The following is a 10,449-nucleotide window of genomic DNA, read 5'->3' as shown; positions in this document are numbered from 1 at the left end:
CCTGTGATATACTGCTTCCTCCTCTGTGGGTGAGCTGATCCCCTCACTATTTAAATTATTGTAAAAAATGTTGTTATGTCATTATATGATTCGCTGCTATTTGATTATTTGCAAATATTTTTATTTATTCTGTAGACTATCCTCCTGAAGAAGCGGTTCGCCGCGAAACCGGTAGAGGAAACGTTTCTATACCCCTCTTCAATAGAAACCTTACGGGGCCACCATCGGTAGTTTATTAAATTGTGGTGTATATGATTTTAACAATATGGAAGTTTTGAGGGATTCAATTTTTTTTGCTCTTATTGAATTATTTGTAATTTTTTTTTATGACAAAGTCTTCTATGAATTATTTACTTAGTACCGTAATAGTCCCCTTAACAAACCTTTTTGGGTATGGATATCAAGGGAGCAGCATCAGCAACTGCCCCGATATCCTTAGAATTCCCAATTCTTGACAATTATCAATTGGGATGATGGTACTGTTATATGTATTACGTATATTTTGTATTTGAGGCTATACTCAGTCTATGGCAGGGATTACCTATAACTAAGCACCAGGGATCAGAGTGAAACAAGTTAAGGGGGAGGCCTGGCTGGAGTCTAGGCTGATTTTTCTGCTTACCATTGGTCTTGGGATGATATGAATGTGCAGTCACAAGGATACCTTCCCTCACACTAAGCAATAATAGGAGCCGGGATGGACTTCCTGCTGACCAGCACTCTCAGCAGTGGATATTAAAGACTAGTACCCCCCCTAGAGAGCCTGAGCGGTACATGATACAGGTCTTTTGGGTCACAGTGCATGCCCCAGGAGCCATAGCGGGCATAATTCCCATAATTCATCTAGGTGAATGACAGGTCTTAGGGGACAGGACAGGACTCTTGAAAGAAAAACAAAACAAAACAAAATGGGCTTTACATGGGGAGAAGGGGAGGAGGAGTGGAGGGAACTTCACAATAAGGGTGAAGTTCCACTTTAAGAACATTTGTTTAATAAATTGGTTCAGTAAAATAATATTGTTAAATTTCAACCTAAATTGGTAAAATTGCCACCTATGTCTGTCCTACATGTCAGTCCTGAAGCTTTTCCACAGTTTCCTTGCTGTCTGCAACTTTGCCTATTATTCATATTTGGACTGATTTACAGAAGTTGAGAACCGTCGCACAATAAGTCGCGTAGATATTCTCTTTACTTATCCAATCATATGCAGATGAAATAAGTAAACAGGAATTTGCATTTCACATGATTGGATAATTGAACTGAATATTCACACGATTTATTTTGTGAAGATTCCTAATTCCCTTAGTAAAACATCCTCATTATTGTATTTTATAAGTGGGCATGGTAGAGGTGAATCAAGTAGTCTATAGAACTGTGTTTCTTAAGAATTACTTTTCGTTAGATTTTATTGCAGGCTTTCTGAAAACAATCTCAGCTTGCAGGGAGTTCTTCTCTAATGAAATCAATTCCTCAATAAAAAAAAACAACGTTTGCAGCAAATTTAAATGTCTGAATTAAAATCAATATAACATAGTTCATAATCCGGGCTGTTTGTGCAGGAACAATACATATGGCCACACACAACTGCACTTCGCTCAATACAGAATGAATATTGATAGTGTTCTGCTCTAAAACCTTCTCCAGGATCGTTAATATCATTACAGTATATGAGAGTCAAAGTGGCCTTTGCTAGCCTTAATCTTAACAATTATTCAGCACTCAAGAGTAAGCACTGCAAATTAAGTTTTTTTTTATTTCTCTAAAGAAAACCATTGCAGTGCTGGATTCATTCTATAAGGGCCCCTTCAGAAGAGGACTATACCTGTATGTCTTATATAAAGGAGCTATCCGATTCAGTAGAATGTTCTTTATGCATTTTATGTGATTCTTCATCCATGTAATGGGAAGGTGCTGCTTGTTGTGAGGGATCCTTTGGTGTGGCCTGCTTTTTCCTACCCGCCCTAGAGGAACCTAGGGTGGACTTGAAGGAACCAGTGTGTACCTATGGGAAACAGAGGGTCTAAGATGGAATAATTCAGGAGCTAGTGATGTGTGAAAGACTTAAGCAGCTGTCTATTAGGGCTCATTCACATGTGTGGCAGGAGACTTCTGCTCCTCTGGAAAGCAATCCATGCTTGGATCTCTTTTCAGAGGTACTTGACAGGTAGTAAGGAGGGGACATTGTATAGCCTTCTCACCACCTGTTTGAACTCCTTGGACCCCACAACTGTGTGCATTGCACTCGGGTTATGGGACGCTTGCAGAGCAGCCCCATTCACTTGGGTTGCAAGCAGAGGGCAGTGGGTGCAAATGCTGAAAGTAACAGGGCATATAATTCCCGCCATGGCTGTGAAGTAAAGCAAGGCAGCCACAGCATGCCCCTGGGTGGTTCTGAAACAATAAAACCGCAGCTCCCACGCCTTAGAAAGATCTCATGCAGAGTAGTGAGCGCATTCCTTGATTCGTCACTGTGAGTTGGAGGAGGTCTATTGAAAGACCAGTCTACCCAAAGTGATAGATAAGTTAAGTGGAGCTTGGTGAGCTAAGTCATATGTTTCTCTGCCATTTCCTGCTTTTTCCCAATTCCTGACTCTGTTTCCATCCACCGTGGAGGTCTGTGTGGTCCCTCCCACCTTTGTGTCTTCCAACTCATCTGGTTATATTCTCAGTAATATAAAAAAATAAAAAATCTCCTGCACAGAAAATGGGAACTACTCATTAAGTCTACAACAGGTGTGCAAACTCAGGAGTCCCCGAATGATCTTCTCACTTTGTGCACATTAGACGCTGCAGCAAGTCAGAAAGCTCCCAAGCCATTTCCTGTCTGGGGGACATCCAAAATCACTCCTGTCCCACCCCTTCCTTCTTTCTTCCTTTCACTGGGGTTAAGTAGGGCAGTCCAGTGTTTTTAGGATGCTATGTATAGCCAATCCTCATCTGGCTGCATTGCATAGAAAAGCGCAGACAACCAGTAATGACATCACTGGATCTAAAATAAAGTATGAAATTCACCAATCAAGTGAAAAATTTGAATCCTATGCAACTGGTTAAAATAGTTATTTTTTTATTGCTATCCTTGCCATTTGTGAAGGCGCCATTTGGAATAAACATAAGCATGTGCTGAGAAGAAGGCGGTGGAATAAAATGAGCATGTGCTGAGGAAAAGACCTGGCATAGTTGCCAGGACTAAACATGACCATGCTTGATGGCACAGAAATGCCTGCATGACGCACGTTCACGCACACCTATTGGTTGAACTGGATGGATTTGTGTCTTTTTTTAACCAGACTATGTAACTATTTAACTTTGTAACCTGCTGCCAGGACTAGCACTAAACACACTATGTAAGGGCAGCAGCTGCACTTAGAGTTCGCAGGATGATCTCTACCAGTACTCCTTGCTCCTGTGTATCCTGTATTCCTGTGACCTCCTGTTACTGACCCGGCTTGTCTTTGGACTCTCATGCTGCCTGATTCCTGGTTTGACCTCAGCTTGCTCTAAGGACTCTGCTTCTTCTGCCCAACCATCCATGACCCTGGCTGTCACCTGACTACACTTCTGCCTTGGATTTCTGTGTATGACCTTGGCTATTATTCCTCACCATGCTCCTGCCTGCTCTATTGCTTACCTTTCTGTGTAGAACCTCAGCTTCCATCCTGACTACACCTCCTCTGTCTGGTCCTGGCAGTCTGACTAAGCCACCACCTCAGGTGCCATCTTGCTTGTGGCAGCTACTTTGGTCTCGCTGCATCTCCAAGAGCAACAGAGGTCCTGCCATCAGTCCTGATAGACCAGCTGACAACTATCTGGTGAACTTCGCTGCCAGCAACTACCAGCAGCGCTACCAAAAGGTACCCATGCTTTTTTGGGCCTTGCACTCCCTGTTCCAACCCTCTGGGGTGCTTGAAGGTAAGGGAGGTCCTCTCGTCAAGTCGGCCTCCAACCAGGTAAGTAACACCCCCACTGGGGGATATCAGTCCAACAGACAAGAAGCATGGTTATTTCCCTTCAGTTCCTGATTTATCCTTAAAATAGATGTATAGTGAAAATAAATCTCCAAAACTGGGGAATCAAAAAGTCTTAACAATGTGAGAAAAGTTCTGACCCCTCTCCAATAAAACTAGAAAAAAAAATTGCTTTAACTGTAGTATGGAGTTGTGCTTTAGATGGTCATAGTTGATGATCTCAGATTCCTGCTAGCTAAGCAAAGGACCATCACGTAGCTTTAAAGACCATGTTGATACCCAAGGTCCAGTAAATACACTGTGCTGTAAATTTCTTTAGCGTAAATGAATTAACCTCCACCAAATGCAGTCATTTGCTATATGCCTGCTGTCGTTATATATAAGTGCTGTGTATTAAAAGGACATTAACCTTGGCGTAAACTTTGCTTAAACACCTGCATTAAAAATCATGGCTGCAGATGATATTGTTGTTCCACTACTACACCTAAAGCAAACAGATGGTCATTTTAATACAGGACACAAAATGCATACTATGGCGTTGAATCCAGCGTGTACACAGGCTATGCATTTTTATATGCTTACTGTGATAAAATGTTAAAATGACCATCTGTTTCCCTTACTTTGAATTGGATATAAACATGGCACATTGGAAGGATTAAATTACCCACATTTTACCTTGCAGGTATCGTATAGGTGATCCCTGAGGAAGATGCCAAAGTGGTTTTCCAGAATGGTTGCATTATATAATGAAAGTCTGAAGAACAGAAGAATATTTATAGCTTTAAAGTTGAACTCCAGGCAAAATATAAAAACACCAATTAATACAGTTATGTATGGCATACAAATATAATGAATAAAAAGAATATGTTAACCCAATATTTTATGCTTCTGATATGTGCCTTTTGTACCATGTACTTGTATGAAAAAGTAAAACGTATTCTGTTCTATTTGTATTGCTTCCTGTGTGTGAAATGCCTGATGTTTCTGCCTGTCCCTCTGCTTTCATTTTAAAAACTGACCACACAAGGCATGAGATCACAATTGGGTCAGTTTTCTAGCTGTGCTGGTAACTCAGCCTGGTCTCCTTCAATGATCAGACTTGTGCTGACACAAATTGCTTACCTGATCCTTCTCTTCATGGCTAGTCCCCACAGTCCCCACAGTTTCTGCTCCCCTTTGCTGCAGTGGTCTAAGACCTCAGCATCATCAAAATAAAAGCAGGGTCCATAGTCCTACATTGTTTGTTATAATGCCAAGGGACAGTCCCCTACTGACGCATTGTAAGACACCACCTGCGGGGAAATGGAGGTTCAGGTACTCTAAGTAAAAGTTGTTGCCTCTCCCCTAGACAAAACAAGCTATTAATCATTGCAGTTGCAGGCACAGCCCCACTGTAAGTGATAATTTAAAAATGTCCTAAAGTTGGACATTCAATGTGTCTTTAAAGTGTCACTAAACCCACATCATAAAAAACTATCAATAAATGCTGTATTACATGCTGTTCATACTCACTCGGTCACTATGAGATTTGTTTTCTGTATTCTGCAGGAAAAAATGGTTGACCCGCAGTTCTCCATCTCCACCTTCTGTCCATGTCCCCAATTCAGCTAGGCATTTTACAGAGAAGTGTTGGCAACTCTGCACATGCTCAGCTTTCAGTGAGTTTCTATGCTGACCATTTCTTCCCTATCACATCTGAGCAGCCCATGTGACTATATAGTCACACATGTGGGTGTATACATAATGGTAAATGACAGGCCACTCCCTCCCACCGCCTCAATGTCCACTAACCAACTAAAGACAATAGAGGTGGGATATTACATATAGAATAATAGAGGCTTCACCTCCCTGTTATTCTAAGAAACAGGCTGAAGGGACATGACACGGCCTATGACTGGCACAATTGCCAAAAAATAATAAAGATTTCATTTTAAAATATATATTTGTGTGACAATTATTGACATTTTTTGTGTGGCCAGTAGCAGAAGACTAGAAGCTCCTCCTGCTTATGCTTCCCTGCAGACTGGGAAAGAGCTGGGTCATGTGACAGCTGTATATTAGTTAGGAAAAGGTACTTAGATTTTTTTATTTTTTTATTAAAATAATTACAGTGCAGTCATCCACATACAGAAATATAAGGGACAATGTAAATGAAACAGTGTGTGTTTAGTACCACTGTAACAGTAACTAGTGTACCTACCTGAACTTGTCATTAAAATAGTCTCCTGTCTTTTACAGCTACACATTTGGAACTGGAGTGGCAGCACTAGGAGCCAATTACTGCACATGTGCTGACAGCAAACAAGAGAGCAAAGTGAACAGAGTGAAGGTCTGGGTGCATGGATGATCCTGGAGCTTAAAACTGGCTATAAAAAAAATGCAACTCCTTTGGCAGGTTAACAATTTCCATATACAGTATGGATATGGATGTTCACTTGTTCATTTGTGAGTTGTGATGAGCTATAAAAAGGGATGACGAATCTGCTTGGGTCCCCTACATGAATAGTTTCATAAATCTTGCTCAAAGATATTAAACTTTGAGGCACTCCCAATCAACATCTATAAGGTTTTTATGTTTAACCGGTTCCCGACCAGCGCACGACGATGTACATCGACAGAATGGCACAGGCAGGCATATTGGCGTACAGGTACGTCCAATCTTCAATGCTGCCCTGCCATCGCGCTGGTCGGGACCCCCGAGTCCGGTCGCGGGACCCGCGGACTCGATCGCCGCGGGCATACCCGCGATCGTCTCACGGGACGGCTGAATGGAGGAAATGCCGTGTAAACAGCATTTCTCCATTCTGCCTAGCAACTAGTGACGCTGATCTCTGCTCCATGTGATTGGAGCAGAGATCAGTGTTCACTAAATGGAAGCTAAACCCCCCCACAGTTAGTAACACACCCCTAGGAACACTTAACCCCTACACTGCCACCCACTGGTTAACCCCTTCACTGCCAGTGTCATTTACCAGGAATCACTGCATTTATATAGCAGTGATTACTGTATAATGACAATGGTCCCAAAAATTTGTCAAAAATGTCCGATGGGTCCCCCACAATGTCGCAGTCACAATAAAAATCGCTGATCACCGGCATTACTAGTAAAAAAAAATAATAAAAAATTATTAATAAAAATGCTATAAAACTATCCCTATTTTGTAAATGCTATAACTTTTGCGCAAACCAATCAATAATCGCTTATTGCGATTTTTTTTACCAAAATTATGTAGAAGAATACATATCGGCCTAAACTGAGGGAAAAAAATGTTTTTTATATATTTTTGGGGGATATTTATTATAACAAAAAGTAAAAAAGAATGCGTTTTTTTCTAAATTGTCGCTCTATTTTTGTTTATAGCACAAAAAATAAAAACCGCAGGGGTGATCAAATACCACCAAAAGAAAGCTCTATTTGTGGGAAAAAAAGGACGTCAATTTTGTTTGGGAGCCACGTCGCACGACCACGCAATTGTCAGTTAAAGCGATGCAGTGCCGAATCGCAAAAAGTGGTCTGGTCTTTGACCAGCAAAATGGTCCGGTCTGTAAGTGGTTAACAAGCATATCATTATCAAAAGTCACGGGAGGCTAGACACTGCCATGGGGAATGTGTATCAATGCTAAAGTGTAAAAAAAGAAAGATAAATGCAGTGTTCCTCCTTAGATTTTTATGGGTCCTCCTGCCCTGCTCCAGTGATGACCTCTCGTGTACCTGGACCTAAGTGACACGCGGACACACGTGGATTTTTTTAAATGGGCTTTATTAAAAGCAAAAACACTGGAAAGGAAATTGAGTTAGGCAAACTGTACAAACAATCTGAGCACAATATAGTATACTGTTCTAGACAAACAGACAGCAGCAGAGTTGAAATCAGACTGTACAAATGTTCAGCAGAAAAACTAACTATCTGCCAATACTAAGTTCTACCTAGACCACTGGCTAGAGAGAAACTACCTCCAGTATTGCTGACATTGGGACCCTTGTTTACTTGTGATGGAGTTCCCTTTCACCATGTGTAGTCTTCTGTGTAATAGGGAGGCCCGGAAATGAAGGCAAGGACGGAGGTGAAGGGCTGGGCATGACTAAGGCTCAGGGAAGCAACTGCAGGGTTAAAAAGTATAGGAGTAGAGAAGGGGTGGAGCAGTGGAGGAAGAAAGGAGGGGGTGGAGTAATATATAAAGAAGGGGAGGAGTCGGGAGGCAAGCGTGGGTCAGAACACGGGAGAAGTTGCCCACCCACCCGCCCATTTGTGTTCTGATTAGAACTGTATTTTATTGTTGGTGTTTTTCTTGTTGTTTTGTCTGTGTTTACTTTTCTTGCAGGGTTCGGTGATGTGGGTCGTCATAGTAGCTGTAACGGCGGTGTCTTTGACGGGGTAAAGAAACTGATGTGATGGAAGTGTGGGGGGCTCATAGGTGGTATGTGCCCCCTTTTGGTGTATCCCAGCGGAAGGGTTGGCTGGGATACGGGATTGGTGGCACTGCGGGAAAGGGGGTTGTCTCCGGGCTGATAGGCCTAGTATGGTAAAATTTGGTCCTGTTTTCTGACCCATCCACATACATCCCTGCCTAATCTGCTACAGGCTTTTTCTACATACAACTATGTTTCTCAGCTGAAAATCAATTATACAAAATCTGAAGCACTAAACCTCACTTTACCAGAGGCGCACCTGACTCAGGCCCAACAAAATTTTTCCTTTAAATGGGTTCAAGGATCACTTAAATATCTAGGTGTGAGGCTGCCACCGACACTCGACCGTGTGTTTGCTGAGAATTTTGCCCCTATGTTGAGGGCTGTCGGGGCCGACCTTACTAGGTGGTCCCCGAGGCCCTTTTCCTGGTTCGGGAGGGCAGCAATCGTCAAAATGGTTGTCTTGCCGAGGCTACTTTATCTATTCCATACGCTACCGGTCCATGTCCCGTCAAGTTTTTTCAAACACCTTCAGTCTGTGGTGGGGAGGTTCGTGTGGGGAGATAAAAGACCCCGTATAGGCTTCCGCACCCTGACGAGACTTAAAGAGGATGGGGGTCTAGGCCTACCGGACCTCAAGCTATATTATTACGCTTCACACCTGACACGGATAGTGGACTGGCATTGCCATGGGAGACATAAGGATTGGGTGGCCTTGGAGGGAACCAGTTCCACTATGCCACTGCAGTCTGCCCCTTGGATCCTTAGAGGACATTGGCCCCGGGAACTCACGCAACATCCGACTATAGGTACTTCTCTGGCGGTCTTTCATAAGGTATCCATCTTGCACGGGATTTCCTCTGTCTACTGTCCGCTCACTCCTTTGACAGCTAACCCAGATTTTCCCCCGGGGGTGGGTTCCCATAATTTCACTTATGGTGATAATTTGCCACTTAGAGCAATACAGTTTGTAGAAGGTGGCCGCATTATCCCCCACTCCAAGCTGCTGGAGATCCTCTCACCCGCTGTACTTTCTTTTTGGAATTTCAGACAAGCTCATCATTTCCTTGTGTCGTCAGCTAGGTGTACAGGATTCATGAGAGAACCAACGGCATTTGAGTCGCTTTGCCTAAAAGGGGACCCTGTTAGGAAAACTACATCCTTTGCCTATACGCTTCTCCAGCAGGGGAGAGGAACACCCTCGTTGGGGTTTCGGAAGCATTGGGAATCTGCATTTCAGACCCGGTTCACGGACTCTCAATGGCAGAGTGCCTGCATCTTGGCACATAAATGCTCAATCAGCACAAGGGTACAAGAGAACTCATATAAATTATTATCTAACTGGTATGTTACCCCGGTTAAGGTGCACAAATGGTACCCAGCTTCCTCGGATTCCTGTTGGAGATGTGGTGTGGGCAGGGGAGATCTGCTACACATTTGGTGGGACTGCCCACACATAACTGCATTTTGGGACGAAGTCAGAGAGTTGACTCGGAACATTACGGATACTCAAATTAACCTTACACCCGCTTGTTGCCTCTTGCATATCACGGAGGTCACCCTAGCTAGATACAAGAGTTCTTTAACTAAGCATCTCTTAAATGCGGCTAAGATGTTGATCCCTAAGTATTGGAAAAGCACTTCCACACCCTCGATTAGAGAATGGCTATTCATGGTAAATTACACTTTCCAGCTTGAAGACACATTGGCCATAGCTAATGAGTCTGCAGATAAGTTCCACAAAACGTGGGCTCCTTGGATTGAATTCAAATTCTCTGATAGGTACAAGCGGCTGACAACCGGGTGAGCTCTGGGCTTTGGCCCAGTATGGTGTCTCTGTTCTCCTTGACATTACCTGACGAGGTAGCGGTTGGTCGTCCCTGCCCATTGCCCTTGACCCCGGGTGCCCGGCTAGCAAGCCCTAGTGACCCCTGCGCGTGGGAGGGGGCTATGTATATTTTTTTTTTCTCTCCCTCCCCCCGCTCTCCCTCTTTCTCCCCTCTCTCTGTCTTCCTTCTCTCTTTTCTAGCTGTTACAATTCTTCCAGCATTTCCTCGCCATTTTAATATGAA

At 43.2% G+C, this 10,449-nt stretch overlaps 1 long non-coding RNA gene across 1 annotated transcript; it reads left to right on the top strand.

Annotated features, from left to right (window-relative positions):
• The first annotated feature begins 3,327 nt into the window (after window positions 1–3,327).
• LOC143927705 (uncharacterized) lies at window positions 3,328–4,842 on the top strand. The gene is made up of 2 exons (XR_013262308.1): window positions 3,328–3,948; window positions 4,649–4,842. It is a non-coding gene; the product is annotated as an uncharacterized LOC143927705 (long non-coding RNA).
• Window positions 4,843–10,449: the final 5,607 nt, after the last annotated feature.

This window comes from Lithobates pipiens, unplaced genomic scaffold (genome assembly GCF_037356315.1).
Source record: "Lithobates pipiens isolate NorthernLeopardFrog02 unplaced genomic scaffold, aLitPip1_a1.2 Scaffold_23, whole genome shotgun sequence".
Lineage (NCBI taxonomy): Eukaryota > Metazoa > Chordata > Amphibia > Anura > Ranidae > Lithobates > Lithobates pipiens.
This window is presented reverse-complemented; position numbering and strand designations above follow the sequence as displayed.